Source organism: Eupeodes corollae, chromosome 1 (assembly GCF_945859685.1).
Source record: "Eupeodes corollae chromosome 1, idEupCoro1.1, whole genome shotgun sequence".
Taxonomy (NCBI): domain Eukaryota; kingdom Metazoa; phylum Arthropoda; class Insecta; order Diptera; family Syrphidae; genus Eupeodes; species Eupeodes corollae.
Genome location: NC_079147.1, coordinates 295,249,191 through 295,264,492, shown reverse-complemented (window position 1 = coordinate 295,264,492; position 15,302 = coordinate 295,249,191).

The following is a 15,302-nucleotide window of genomic DNA, read 5'->3' as shown; positions in this document are numbered from 1 at the left end:
AAAATTTTAGCAAGTTTTATTGTTTTTTTTTAGAGTTTCATTTTTTGTTAAAAAAACTGTCAATTCGATTTTTTGCAAAATTTTCTGTGAAATAAAATAAGTTCGAAGACAATATTTCAAGGTTTTGAAAAGATATTTGTGTCGAAAATCATTTTTTACCAACTTTTGTTAATTTTTTTTTAGGTTTGTAATTTTTTGTATAAAAACTGTAAATTAGATTTTTCAGAATTTAAAAAAAAATATTTCTTATAAGATAAAATAAGATTGAAGCCAAAATTTGAAGTTTTTGAAAAGATATTTGAATAGATATTGAATTTTCACCAATTTTGACTAATGTTTTTTTTAGATTTTTATTTTTTATAAAAAAAATGTCAATTGGATTTTTCTCAAAATTTTATCAGATGTCAAAAACATTATTCTTCGTTGCACAAAATTGTTTTGGAGATGAAATCATATTTTTGTCTTAAAATTTTGGAGGTGACACATTTTTTTTCAGTTTTTTTGATTTATAAAAAAAGAGGCTGGGATGCGACCCACACTGATAACTTCCCATCCCGTCTGTCGATTTGTCTTGCTTAAAAGTTTGGCTAGATTTTATTTTTTTATGAAAAAACGGACTGTTGGATTTTTATATAAAAATCACTGAATATCGAAAACAATATTTTCTGTAAAATAAAATAAGTTTGAAGCCAATATTTTTAATTTTTGAAATGCTATTTGAGTCGAAAGTAAATTTTTACCAAGTTTTAGTATTGTTTTTTTTAGAGTTTTATTTTTTGTAAAAAACCGTCAATTCGATTTTCTTCAAACTTCTATCGAATGTTGAAAACAATATTTTCTATAAGATAAAATTAGTTTGAAGCCAATATTTTATAGTTTTGAAAAGATATTTGAGTCGAAAATCAATTTTTACCAACTTTTGTTAAATTTTTTTTTAGGTATTTAATTTTTTGTACAAAAACTGTCAATTCGATTTTTTTCAAAATGTTACTGAATGTTGACAACAATATTTTTTGAAAGATAAAAGTAGTTAAAAGCCAATATCTACAATTTTTGAAAAGATATTTGAGTCGAAAATCAATTTTTACCAACTTTTATAAATTTTTTTTAAGGTTTTTATTTTTTGTACAAAAACTGTCAATTCGATTTTTCTAAACATCTTTCAGAATGCTTAAATCAATATTTCTTATAAGATAAATAAGTTTGAAGTCTAACTTTCAAGTTTTTGAAAAGGTATTTGAATCCATATTCAATTTTTACCAACTTTTGTTAATTTTTTTCGGTTTTTAATTTTTTATAAAAAAACTGTCAATTCGATTTTGTTCAAAATTTTACTGAATGTTGATAACAATATTTTTTAAAAGATAAAAGTAAATTAAAGCCAATATCTCAAATTTTTGAAAAGATATTTGAGTCGAAAATCAATTTTTACTAACTTTTATTAATTTTTTTTTTAATTTTTATTTTTTGTAAAAAAACTGTCAATTCGATTTTTCTCAAAATTTTATCAGATTTCAAAAACATTATTCTCCGTTGCTCAAAATTGTTTTGGAGATGAAATCATATGTTAGTCGTTAAATTTAGGAGGTGACAAATTTTTTTTTCAGTTTTTTTGATTTAGAAAAAAAAACCGTTAGATAGATTTTTTTCAAAAAATATACTTCTTTGAGATCACGTTACAGTTTATTATATAAAATTTAATTCAAGTCTCTTATGTTTTTGGTGGTAAAAAAACCACCCACGCAATTTTCTTGAGAGCCCTTTCTGCATCTTTCTGCCTTATTACCTGTATAACAAAATTTATTTGAAGTCGATATCTCTTCTGGTTCTTGAGCTATGGACGACGAAAAAAACGTCGCGAACGTACGGACGTACGGACGTACGAACGTACGTACACACGCACGCACAGACATCTTTCTAAAAATCTTTTATTTCGACTCTAGGGACCTTGAAACGTCGAGAAATTGCAAAATTTTCAATTTGACAAATCGGACCCATTACAATAACTTCGTATGGGAAGTTAATAAAAAGGCTTATGCTAGGCAGTGACTTTCTTTCAACTACTGAAATCATAAGCCTTCTACAGGAAGTTTGTTAGTAAATAAACCAAATGATGACAATTTTCATTGGTTTTTGAAAAATTAATGAAAGCTTTAAACGAATAGTAAACTTTTTGATTGGGCTCAGATTTTGTGAAGACAGTTTTTCGTAGATTTGGGCGTAACCCGTACGGGGAATTGTTACGATGGAATTGGTGATAGGGCTGATTAATATCAAAAGATGAAAAAGGATTTTTAAAAGAAATCGCAGGGTGTTTTTTTTCCTCTTTCTTACTATAGCTTTTTAAATAAGTTATAATTCGGTTGCCCCAATGATTTCAATTCAATTTCAAATTTTGCACCGTAGTAGTTCTCAAAAAAAATTCAAGTAATGGTCACTTTAATTACCTTATGAACAAAAATTAATGTTATTGTATTGATATATTACGTATAGTTTACGTTTTTTTGACACCTGTTAACATATTTTGAAGAATTCAATTGACAGTTTTCTTCCATAAAATAAAGAACTATAGAACTTTACTGCCAAAAATACAAATTTGTCAAAATTTAAACAATTTGTATAAGAAAATTTATTACCATTTTTTAACACAAACCCAATTTTTACAAAAATCTAAGACCTATACAAAAAGTAACTTAAGACTGGTTATAATTGATTTTCGGCTAAGGTTTCTTGAGAACAAAGAAAGGTATTGGCTGAAAGTCATTAAATATAAAAAAAAATAAATGTTTTAGTTTAAATTTGTACAAGCCTTTAACAAATTAAATTCTTAAGAAAAAAAAACAAAAAGCAGCAATATTTTTTTACATTTATAACAACATCTGCATTCAAGTCTCTCTTCAAAATTCTTCACAATTTTACCGATTACTTCCGTATTCGATCGACTATGACGATCATAACGATCGATGGAAAGGTTGACATCACAACTTTTTAGTAAATTTTCTTAAGTTTTAAAACATTGTTCGATTGCTAAACGATACATTATAGTAAATATACAGAACTGATATAGCAAAATGTAGTGCAATTCTCTATAGAAATTTTTTGAGAAATTTGTTTACAGTTCTTTTACAAAAATTGTTTATTGGTAATTTTTTAAATTGGGATGCCACCCACAATGATAACTTCCCATCCCGACTGTATTGCTTAAAACTTTATCAAAATATTCGTAAAAAAATTTGCGTGAGATCAATAATTTGAAGTCAATATCTTTCCTTGTTCTCCTAATACTTGAGTTTAAAACCATTTCTTATTTTATATTTTGTTAAAAATTAACAATATTTTGCATATGTTGAAATAATTTGTTTTCAAAATCCATTTTTAAAAACTAGATTTTGAGTTGAAAAATTATTTTTTCTCGAAAGTTTTTATTTCGAATGTAAAAAATACAGATTATATTTTTATAAGTAAATTTAGCACAGAATGAAATCATTTTCAAGTCAATACCTTTATTTATTTATGAGATATCGAGAACCAAACATCAATTTTTATTAATTTTGCGTACTAATTTTTGTAGATTTTAATTTGTATGCAAAAACTCAGTAAATTTTTCCAAATGTCGAAAAAAATATTTTCTATCAGTTGAAATAAGTTTGAAGTCAATATCTTAAAATTTTGAAAAGATATTTGAGTCGAAAATCATTTTTTACCAACTTTTAGTACTGTTTTCTTTGTAGGTTTTTATTTTTTGTAAAAAAAAAATTGTAAATTCGATTTTGCTCAAAATTTTCCCTGATGTCAAAAACGTAATTTTTAGCTGCATACAATTAATTTGGATATTCAATTTTTTTTATCTAAAAATATTCGAATTGACATTTATTTTTTGATTTATAAAAAAAACGTTAATTAATTTTTAATTTTATCAGTTTGGTATCACGTCACTATATATAATATAAAATTTAATTCAAGTTGCTGGTGTAATTGGTTCGTGAGTAATTTTGGATTAACCAACATTTTTCTTTAAATTGCTATGGTAAAAAAACGACCCAAGCCAATATCTCCACAGGTTCTTGAGATATGGATTATTTAGATTTCAAGGACCTTGAAACGTCCAAAAATGGCAAAATTTTCAATTCGACATATATGGCCGATTGCAATAAGTCCTTATGGGAAATTAGAAATCTATTTGACAGCTTTTTTAACTTTCCATATGAAGTAATTTTTTTTGCTAACATTGGAACTCAGTTAGTACACAATATTGTTCATAACATTTGGTAAAAATGTTATAGATTCAACAAATAAAAGCCCAAAATAAAGGATATACTAAAAAGTACTAAAAACCTGCAAAAATTGCAACATCAATGTTTTCGGTCATTACAATAATGCATTTGAAAAGTAGTTCGATTGCTAAGCTATCAATTATTATAAATCACAAAAATTCCAATATCAAATTAATTTTTGATGATATTAAAAAAATTGATTTTAATTTTCTACAAAAAATGGTACATATTTTTGATAAATATTTAGTTTTTACTTTTCTACTTAATTTAATAATAACAGATTCCTCTAATTACAGAGAGAATTTATGCGGTACAGGATAAATATCTTAGGGTTAAGCGAAGTGCGATGGTTGGAATCGGGGAAATACAAGTCATCGACACATAACACTGTACTGCTATACTCTGGTCATGATCCAAGAAACGCTCGAGAAGCTGGAGTTGGGTAACACCTAAAAAAACAGCAATCAGAAGTCTTATTTTGTGGGAGCTCCTTGGGGAAAGGCTTATCAAAGCTGGTTTCAGAGTAGAGTACGACCCCATTATCCAGTGTTACGCCCCGACGGAGCTGATGAAGAGAAAGAATACTTTTACAGTCAACTAGTATCCGCCTACAACAACACCCCGAGGAGATATTATATGGGAGGCCTCAATGCCAAGATTGGCAGTTACAACAACGTGTAACGTGTTCATTGTGTCGGCAATTGCAATGATAATGATGAGAAGTTCATTGACTTTTGCTATGCCAATGGCCTTGTGATTAGTGGCACTATGTTTGAACAAAAACTGTGTCATAAAATAAGCTGGGTGTCGACGGACAGGCAAACTCCTTCCAACCAAATTGACCACTTCGCAATAAGTCGACGCTTTAGAAGCAGTCTCTTGGATGTACAAAACAGAAGAGGTGCCGATATGGGACTTGCCCGTGACCACCACTTAATGATAGCTACCCTAAGATAGCGTCCAGCTACAGTTCGAAGATTAAACGGAACAACACGAGCCCCCAAATTCAAGATCGCCAGACTAAAGGATCCCTCGACCCGTCAACAATTTAGGGACCACCTGTCTCACAAAATGATAACAATCAGCAGCACACTGCTGACAGCATAGTCGGTCCGAAAGAAGGAAGCAACTTGGCTTTCAAAAAAATCAAGGCAAGGCTCGAATAACTGCTGCACAAGGGGAAGAAACAAATGAGCTGTCATCAAGCAAACTGCTTCATCCGCTCATAAAAGAAGCTTGGACCACCGAAAGCTTCCCAAATGAGTGGAAGAAGGGAATTGTCATCAGGCTTTCAAAAAAAGGGAGATCTAACAAAGTACGAAACTGGAGACTGCGTTCTACCTGCTGTTGTGAGATGGACTTTGACATCCTTTAAAGTACTTGGATTACGCGGACGGTGTTTGTTTAAAACTTAAAACTTAAGGTGGCGCTACAGTCCGGGGCGGACCTGAGCCTTAATCAACATGCGTCTCCAGACAGCTCGGTCCCTAGCTAGCTGTCTCCAGTTTCGCACGCCAAGTTGGTTAAGGTCCTTTCCCACCTGGGTGCGCCACCTGAGTCACGGTCTTCCTCTACTGCGCCGTCTTCGTTTGATTTCAGCGCTGGTGTCGTTGTCTGTATTAATAGCGGTGCCTAGGTAGACAAAGTCCTTAACTACCTCAAAGTTATAGCTGTCCATGGTGACGTTTTGTCCAAGACGTCGTCGTTAAGTGTCTTTTTTTTGATGGCAGCATATACATGGTCTTGCCCTCATTGACCACTAAACCCATCTTCTTCGCTTCCGTCGCAATGCTCAAAAACGCTCTACTGACATCATGCTTTGATCTTCTAACTATGTCAATATCATCTGCGTATCCGAGTAATTGGATGGATCTTTGGAAGATTTTGCCTCTAGTCTTGACGGTTGAGTTTTGCACAATTCTTTCCAGAACGATGTCGAAGAAGTCGCATGACAGTGCATCGCCTTGTCTAAAACCTTTTTTGACATCAAATGCATCGGTAAGATCTTTTCCGACCTTGATAGAGCAGCGTGCATTCTCCATCGTCAATCTGCACAAACGGATAACTTTAACAGGGATGCCAAAACTAGACATTGCTCGGTAGAGCTCTTCCCTATAGATGCTGTCATACGCGGCCTTAAAATCGATAAAGAGATGGTGGGTATCGATTTGAAGCTCCTGGGTTTTTTCCAAGATCTGCCGTAGTGTGAATATTTGGTCGATAGTGGACTTTCCTGGTCTGAAGCCACACTGATAAGGACCAATCAGGTTGTTGACGAATGGCTTCAGACGTTCACATAATACTGCAGAGAGGATCTTATACGCAATGTTAAGAAGACTGATGCCTCTGTAGTTGGCGCAGTTTAGAGGGTCTCCTTTCTTATGTATCGGGCACACTATGCTGAGATTCCACTCATCTGGCATGCTTTCTTCCGACCAAATTTTGCAGATGAGTTGGTGCATGCTCCCTACCAAGTCATCGCCTGCTGCTTTGAATAGTTCGGCGGTGATGCCGTCAGCTCCAGCAGCTTTGTTTGACTTAAGTTTAGATATAGCTATCTTCACTTCGTCAAGGTCGGGTAGGTGGAATTGTTGATCTGCGTCGCCGAGGTTGAGTGGTTTTATCTCCCTTACAGCGGAATTCGGTTCGTCATCGCCGTGATACAATAAGAAGAGGTGCCTTAGTGGAAACACCTCCCCCCCCCTCTCTCCTTTTCTGCACTCAACAACTTTCCACTGGGGTCGGAACCCAATCTCCAGTTGAGGTACTAGACACCCGATGTTCTCCGCGGGGAGGTGAGAGTAGACAGAGGTGGGTTTTGAGAAAAACCTGTGTCCTCTTGAAAGCACATGTCTACCATTTGAACATCACGGTGTTTGTTTACTCTCTCATAAAATCATGGATCTCCATCAAATGACAATAAGTGTGGAAAGAGAAGTGGAAGTTGTGGGCTGAAAATTATTTCCGGCAAAACAAAAATGACCAGCGTCGGAACCCCATCATCTCCTCAAATAAATATTTCCTCGCAACCGGTAGAAAAAGTGAAGAGCTTTCAATACCTTGCAAGTATCGCCTGCATTGAAGGCGAAACCCAACAAGACATCATCTGCAGCATTGGCAAAGTAAAAGCGGCGTTCGTTATGTTGTCGAAAATTTGGAGGAATAACTCTCAGTTAGGGATTTTAGGTGTGCTGACTCAATCGCTTTTTTGGTCTACTAGTGGTATATTTGCAGTTTTTTGAACAAAACCTTATGTTATAAAAACCTTTTGTTATAAAAATTGTCTAAGCTTCAAAGCTTCATGTGAGTGTTTTACGTTTCCCTTTTTCCATACATAAACTAATTTGTTCAATTTCAAAACTATACCAGGAACTTATTATTAAGAGTCTCAAAAAGAACATAGATAACTATAAAAGAAAAAAAAAACAAACATTTTTAATTAACCCACAAAAACAAGAGCAACAAAGTTTAATACATATTCTTTTTTTTTTCAATTTTAAATTTTACGAGTATTTTGCAAAATACCAGCGAAACGTTTCATTAAATTCGATTCTAAGAATTAATATTACTTCGAGTACCAAGAGTACATCAGGCATCTTCTGTTCTACTATATATATCGATAAAGTTATCTCTAGCTAACCTCTAAACGTACCTTCATATCTAACGAAGCTTTGTTCTCAAAATGTGGAGTGTGAAGTGAGGTGGAATATTGAAATTTTACTTCCATGAATTTAATATATTATGTACAGTAGATAGGTATAGTCGGTATGTTTTAGAGTGGGTTGTAAGGATTTAGTAGCGATGAAGAATGGACATAACATACCAATTGCTGTTATTTTGGTCAAAACCGCAGCAGTTACAATAGCTACATAAATTGCAACCGCAGATAGATTGAAACAAAAGAGAAATATTAATATTAATGCCCTTTATTGGTCGCAAGAAGAAGTTCTTAGATCAATCTCATTTCTATTTTTCTCTAGTCGAAAACAATAACACACATAAAGCTACAACTCTTGCCTTAAGACTTATTCGTGTTCCTTGAAATACCCATCTGTTAAATCTTAAGCCCAACTTTGGCCGTACTTTAAGCCACAGGGATTTGTTCTGTTTAGCCGCACTACACGAATGTGGAATACATTCTCACTTTCTGTACCGGAGAAAAACAACGCGGCCATATTTTGATTATTAAAACTCAAACAAGAGAAACACGAGAGTTGGTAAGTGTCAAGTCCCTGGAAAGCATCACAGTCGGAGTCATATAAAACTCGAAACACTTTCCGTTTTAATCAGACTTGAAAATTAAAATTATCTTTGAAAAATTCTTCAACTTCAAATTCAACTCAAAGACTACATTAGAGAATCTAATTTAAAATTCGACCTAAAACTTTTGCAAACCACCAATTACTTGACATAAATATAATTTTACATATATTATATTTATATAATTACATATATTTATTTTCACGAACTTACAAAAAAAAAACAAAGGAAAAAAAGTCTCAAAGTTACTTTGAATGCAATCTTTATATTGAAGTTATTAAAGATTGCATTCTTAAAAGATCGCATTCTTTTAAAAGACTGCTTTTTTCATAATTGAAGCCAATCATTGATGTTTTTTGAAAGGTTCATCTTAGCAATCATTGAAAATGGAATGAAACATTTCTTGATTTGACACCAAACCTAACAAACTTGGTTCTCTTAATATAACTATTAAATCTTGATACAAACATTCCAATAATATAAACTAATGATGTCTAACTTATGACTTCTTTAAGACGCGTAGTTTTTAATTTGGCATTACTATTTTCGAAGTCTGGGTTTCTGACAGCGCACCAATAATAAACTCCTGGTTTGATGAGGAATGTCGCAGGCAAATGCAGCCAAAGAACAGACCACGCAAAGCGGTGCTGCATAGAGCGATGAGAGCTGCTCACGAGCTCTATTAGTATAAGAGGAGAGAGGAACACCGGCTTCTCAGAAGGAAAAAGTGTGAGCAGGAACTAACTTCGAAAGTTTTATCAGCTGATGAAAAGAAATTCTCAAGTGCATAAACCTCTAACAGAAGCCGCAAAGACGAAAGTGGAAACATCTTAGTCGAACGACAAAATATGATAAGCTCATTAAATTCCGACCTAAACAGCATTGTACAATGGGGAATAAGAAACCGCGTGGAATTTAATGCTTCGAAAACGCAATGCTGTCTTGTATCGTTAAAGCGAAATATACCCCCGCTGCCATTATCCATAAATGGCACTTGCATCGAGGAAACTGAACATCTGGATATTCTTGGTATGTGTATCACCAACCACCTTTTGTGAAACGATCACATACGCGATGTCGCCAAAAATGCCGCAAGATGTTTGGGTTTTCTAAGGCGATGCAAGAAGTTTTTCTCCCCCTCTGATCTGGCTGTTATTTACAAGTCTTATATACGTCCAAAGCTTGACTATAACTCCCATATCTGGACTGGTGCTCCTGCAACTTACTTAAGCCTCTTGGATAGTATTGAACGTAGAGCATTTAGATTGATTGGTGATATTACCATCATAACATCATTTACGTCACTTGAACATCGTCGAAATGTTTCTTGTCTCACCCTGTTTTACCGTTATTTTAATGGTTTATGCTCTAGAGAAATAGCCAGCTGCATTCCTCCCCTTGAACAGTTCAACCGTAATACTCGCGCTTCTAGGAATGCTCATCAATATACCCTCGAGCCCATCTTCGGTCGTACTGTCAAGTATAGAGATTCGTTCTTTAGCCGTACTATGCGAATGTGGAATGCCTTACCACACTCTGTCTTTCCCAGCTATTGCAATATTCAGGAATTCAAAACCAATGTACACCGACATCTCCTTTCAACCCCTCTCTCAATTTCCTAGTGCTCACACTGTGTCTACATAATAAGGGTAATATATCCCCTTGAGTGTGCGCTTATTATAAAAAAAAAAAAAAAAAAACAGTCAATGCTGAGGGCATGGAATGACCACTTCTGAAGGCTGTATGACGGCGAAGACGAACCCAACTCCGCTGTCAGGCAGGATGATCCATTCAATATAGACAACGAAAGCCAAAAATCTCGTCTTCCCACCTTAGACGAAGTGAAGATTGCCATATCTAAGCTGAAGTCAAACATAGCAAATAGATGACTTGAATGCGAGCGAGCTTTTCAAAGCAGCTGGAGATAATATGGTTAGGAGCATGCACCAATTTATCTGTAAGATATGGTCGGAAGAAAGGATGCGCGATACTGAAAAAGGAGACCCTCTAAACTGCACCAACTATAGAGGCATCAGTCAACTTAACATCGCTTACAAAATCTTCTCTGCCGTGATATTTGAACGTCTAAAGCCCAGCGTCAACAACCTGATAGGTCCTTCCTTATGAGTGTAGTTTAGACCACGAAAGTGCACCGTCTATAAAATATTCACATTACAGCACATTTTGAAAAGACACCCAAGAAGTTTAAATTGACACCCACCATCTTTTCATCGATTTCAAGGCCGCATATGACAGCATCTACAGGGACAAGCAGTATAAAGCATCCTTGCCAAACTCGTTCGTTTGTGCAGGATGACCATGGAGAATTCACAGTGCTCCATACATTTTGGATACAAATTAAGATGACCTTTCGATGTCAAAAAAAGATTTAGACAAGATAATGCACTGTCATACGATTTTTTTTAACATCGTACTTTAAAGAATAGTTCAGAGCTCCCACGTCAGCACTAGAGGCACTATCTTTAACAGTCTGTCCAATTACTGGCATATGACATTTACATAATCGAAAGAACTCAGAGTGATGTCAATGGGGCTTTTGTGAGTATTGAGGCAGACGTGCCAAAAATGGGTTTAACGGTAAATGAGGGCAAAACAAAGTACACGCTGTCATCAAGAAAGGACCTACAACACCGACGTCCCGGTCAAAACATCACCATCGACAGACGTTACTTTGAGGTAGTCAAGGACTTCGTCTACCTAGGCTCCGCTGTAAACGAAGAAAGCAACACCAGCGATTGCTTACCGCTGTTTCTTTGGGCTTATAAAGCAATTGACTAGTAAGGCCATATAAGACTGTCATTATTCTCGTCCAGCTAAACGATTCAGAACTATGGGCTATGAGAAAAACGAATAAAAGCACCTTGGATAGTTTTGAGAGAAAATTTCTTTGTGAGATCTATGGTGATCGTATGCATTGAAGGTGAGTGGAGGAGAAGATGGATCGACGAGCTCCACGGACTGCAAAGCGAATTTGAATTAGCCAGAAGGATAATCCAGGTTCACAGGACAGTAGATTAGAGGAAGACCACGGATTAGGTGGTGCGCACTTTGGAAATGGGAAGTCACACCTTACTCAACTTGGTTTGTGCCACTGGAGAAATCTAGCCAGAAACCGAGTTAGATGAAGAAGTTTTTTAAGTGAGGCCTTAGTTCACAAAGGAATATAGCGTCACCTTAAGAAAGTTAGTATGTTTTTCGAAGTATGTCTTTTTGACAGCTGTTGGTTGATTTATGATCAATCAGGCTAGTTTGCCAGTTCATTTTAAATAGACTCCTTCTTGCCCTTATCACGACCTGAAGAATAGAGCCCTGCTGCACTACTTCTACCTGCTAACGACAGCACAGTGGCGATCCGAGAACCTTGGTTTAAACCAGGTTCAATGACAAAAACTTTGCAAATGCCATCACCGCCGAGCAAAACGGGGCTAATACCCTATTAGTAAGAAAGATAGAGCTCCAGATAATCTTCGATACAAAAAAGAAAAAGAAGTCAGCAGGTGTCGTGGGGATATCGAACATTTTACTAAAACATTTAACTGAGGAAGCTGTGCACATTTATACCACTCTGTTTAACAACGTTCTAAATAATATCCGGTCCTTTGGAAGACAGCTGTGGTACATCCTCTCCCGAAAAAGAAAAAGGACACCTCCAATCTGGTGAATCTTCGGTCGATAAGTCTTCTGCCGAGTATCAGTTAGGTATTCGAGAAGGTTAAAAATAGGGCTGTGTTTAAGTTTGCTTAGAACAACAAAATAATTCCGAATAATCAGTTCGGCCTTGAGGCGGGACATGACACTATTCATGTCATACTGTTATTCATTGGAACAAATCTAAAAGGCAATGTACGGGTGCTTGTCTGATTGACTTGTAAACGGCCTTCGACACGGTGTGATAAGAGGGTCTGTATCTAAAGTTATACATACTTGGCATAAGTAAACCACTAATGGATATGTTTTATGACAAGCTTATTGGTAGACGATTCATTGTCAAAATTGGCAATGTAACATCTGCCAAAAGTGTTGATATTAAAAATGGTCTTCAACAGGGAGCGGTTAACTCACCGATCTTATTCAGCATTTACACCAGTGATCTGATAGTAAGTCTGACTCAGGCAATAGCGTACGCCGACGACCTAATTGCATACAGACAGCCCCAAAAATTGCGGTTATCAAGACACTTTTGCAGGGCGACTTCGACAAGATTCAGCAATATGGCGATGACTGGAAGTTGAAAATCAACTTTCAGAAATGCGAAACTATAGTGTTCAGGACTCCGCTGCATGGAGTCTCAAGGGATACGAAAAAGAACTGCAAAAATCTAGTGATCGTTGGACCAAATCGACAGCCACTGTCGAATAAAAGTGTAGTAAGGTACCTTGGCGTCTGGTTGGATCAGTACTTGTACTTCGACAGACATGTGAGTGCTGCTCTAGCCAGAGCTAGAGGAGCCTTTGACCTGATAAAACTTTTGTTTTATAGCAGCCGTCTTGACAGCTTGGTGAAAGTGATTTGCTTCATGGCCCTTATCCCTTATTTTTGCGGCTTACTACCCCAACAATGAGTATTACGAAAGTGCACGTTTAAGTAGCAACCTTCCGACCGAAGCTTCCTCTATTTAGACAACCGAGGGCTGATACAGGATAGGGAGGCGGTTCCGTTAATCTACCACGTCAGCCATTATACTGAAGATATGTGACTCCTTTACAGTCGAGACGTCCTCGCACTGGGCGGAGCCGAGCGACTTCGGTTCAGTAGGACTGTTTCCGATAGGCAGAAAAGAGATAGGGTGAGGCAGGAGAACCGGTTTTGGTGGCTTCAAATTGAGGATGCCATTGAATGCTGTGCAGGGCATTTGGTCTTAGCCGGCTTACCTAGGTTTAACAGATAATCCTGAAATAATTGACGTCTTTGAAGAGAATTTTCGTCGCGTTATTGCTGACAAACGGCTCCAATTTCAGCAAAAAAATTTCGGAAATTGGGCTTCTGGGCTGGAATTTATTCAAACCAGAGGCAAGCCCTTAACTTTATAAAGCTGAATTCTTGGACATAACGTCTATAAAAAAAAAACGATTGATAAATTAGTTGTAAAAATCTCAAATGCAGTTTTATTTTTAAGTGTAATAAAATATACAATCAAATTGGTTAAACGTCCCGAAAACCTTCCCAAAAAACAGTTTAAACTTCAACTTGTATTCAAATAACAATTTCGTTTTTAAAAATAAATATCAAGTTCAAAGGGAACAACTTAAATAATTATCAGTCTCGTTTTTGAAAACATACGAAAAAATAAAGTTTGATGAAAACCTTTATTGATTCTTTTTTTCTGATTAACATAACTTGGCATAAAGCTAAGCTACCTTCCATTTTTGTCTTCTTTAATATCGCAATATATGATGTTTACCTTAGTCCTCTATATTGGTCTTCTCTTGGTGGAACTTTAAAGCATCATCTCAAAAACTTAATTTGAAACTAAAAATCTACCTTTGGCCAACATTCCCAGCATCATAGAACACAGCAACGAACATAAGTCATTAATATATCATCCGTCATCGTTTGAAGTCACTTCCACACACACTGAGTTTAGAATGTTTACCCGCATACCCCGTGTGTAATGCTTGTGCCTGTGTAATCATCATATCACTCATCTCTTTATAGGAACATACTGGGTAACAGGTTAGGTATCTCTGCTGGGGCTGAGGCTGATGATGACTATGATGATGATGATGTCTGCTCCCAGTTTGCAATTTTGAAATATTTGCTGAAACTAATGATGGTTGGGAGTTGGCACAATCATCATCACAGTGCGCCACAGTAGGACAGTTGGTTTGTTGGATTTGATGTCTATCTCTCTGTAAAGTTGGCCACAATCATGTGGTGGGTAGATTTAGGAGTATAGGGTTAGGTGTAGGAGGGAATTATATTTGAGTTGTCAAATGCTTCCAATGACATGACGATACGATGGTGGTCCCTATTCCGTACAATTTGAGCACATATCAAATTCTGTATGATGTTGCCTCATCTTGTGTGGCATGGCGGAGGAGATGGACGGTGGCGATTTTGTTGGTGGATTTGAAATTCTTTGAACGGACCAACTTTTTCCAAATCACTAGAATTCAAACGAGACTGATTTGTTTTTTAGCCTGGAGGGACGTTGAAAAGGAAGATAAATGTGAAATCAACTGATGGATGTTGTGTATAGGTATTTTATTGCTTTTTATTGGTGTATCGCCATTAAACCATCAAGTTCCTTAATACCTATATCAGTTTAGAAATATGTTGGCCCTTCATGGCTCTTTAAGGTATGCTAATATATGCTATTTTCCGCATTTGACTAGACGAATCTGCGTGATTTTTTTTTGGCTATGGACAAATCTAGATTTTGAAAAAATTGGAAACAAAACTGAATGAAAAATTGTATAGGCTAATATTAAAGGCTAATAACTTCTCAAAGTGTTATTATGGAACCCTAATCTTAGTAATACAAAAATTAAGACAATTTTTCTGCCTTATGAAATGACGTTTTCATTAACTAAGAAACAACATTTTGTGTCATAAATATAGCTCTCAGTTTGGGATCGATATTCTTGTAAATTAGAACTCTCAAGAAATGAGAAAGACTAACACCTCATTTAAGAAGAATTTTATGGGACAAGAATATTTCTTTTTGAATTTATCGTGAAAAAACTTCGCAAATAGAGGCAAGAATTGAAACTAAAGCTTTGGCCGGAAATTATAAATTTATCAAAC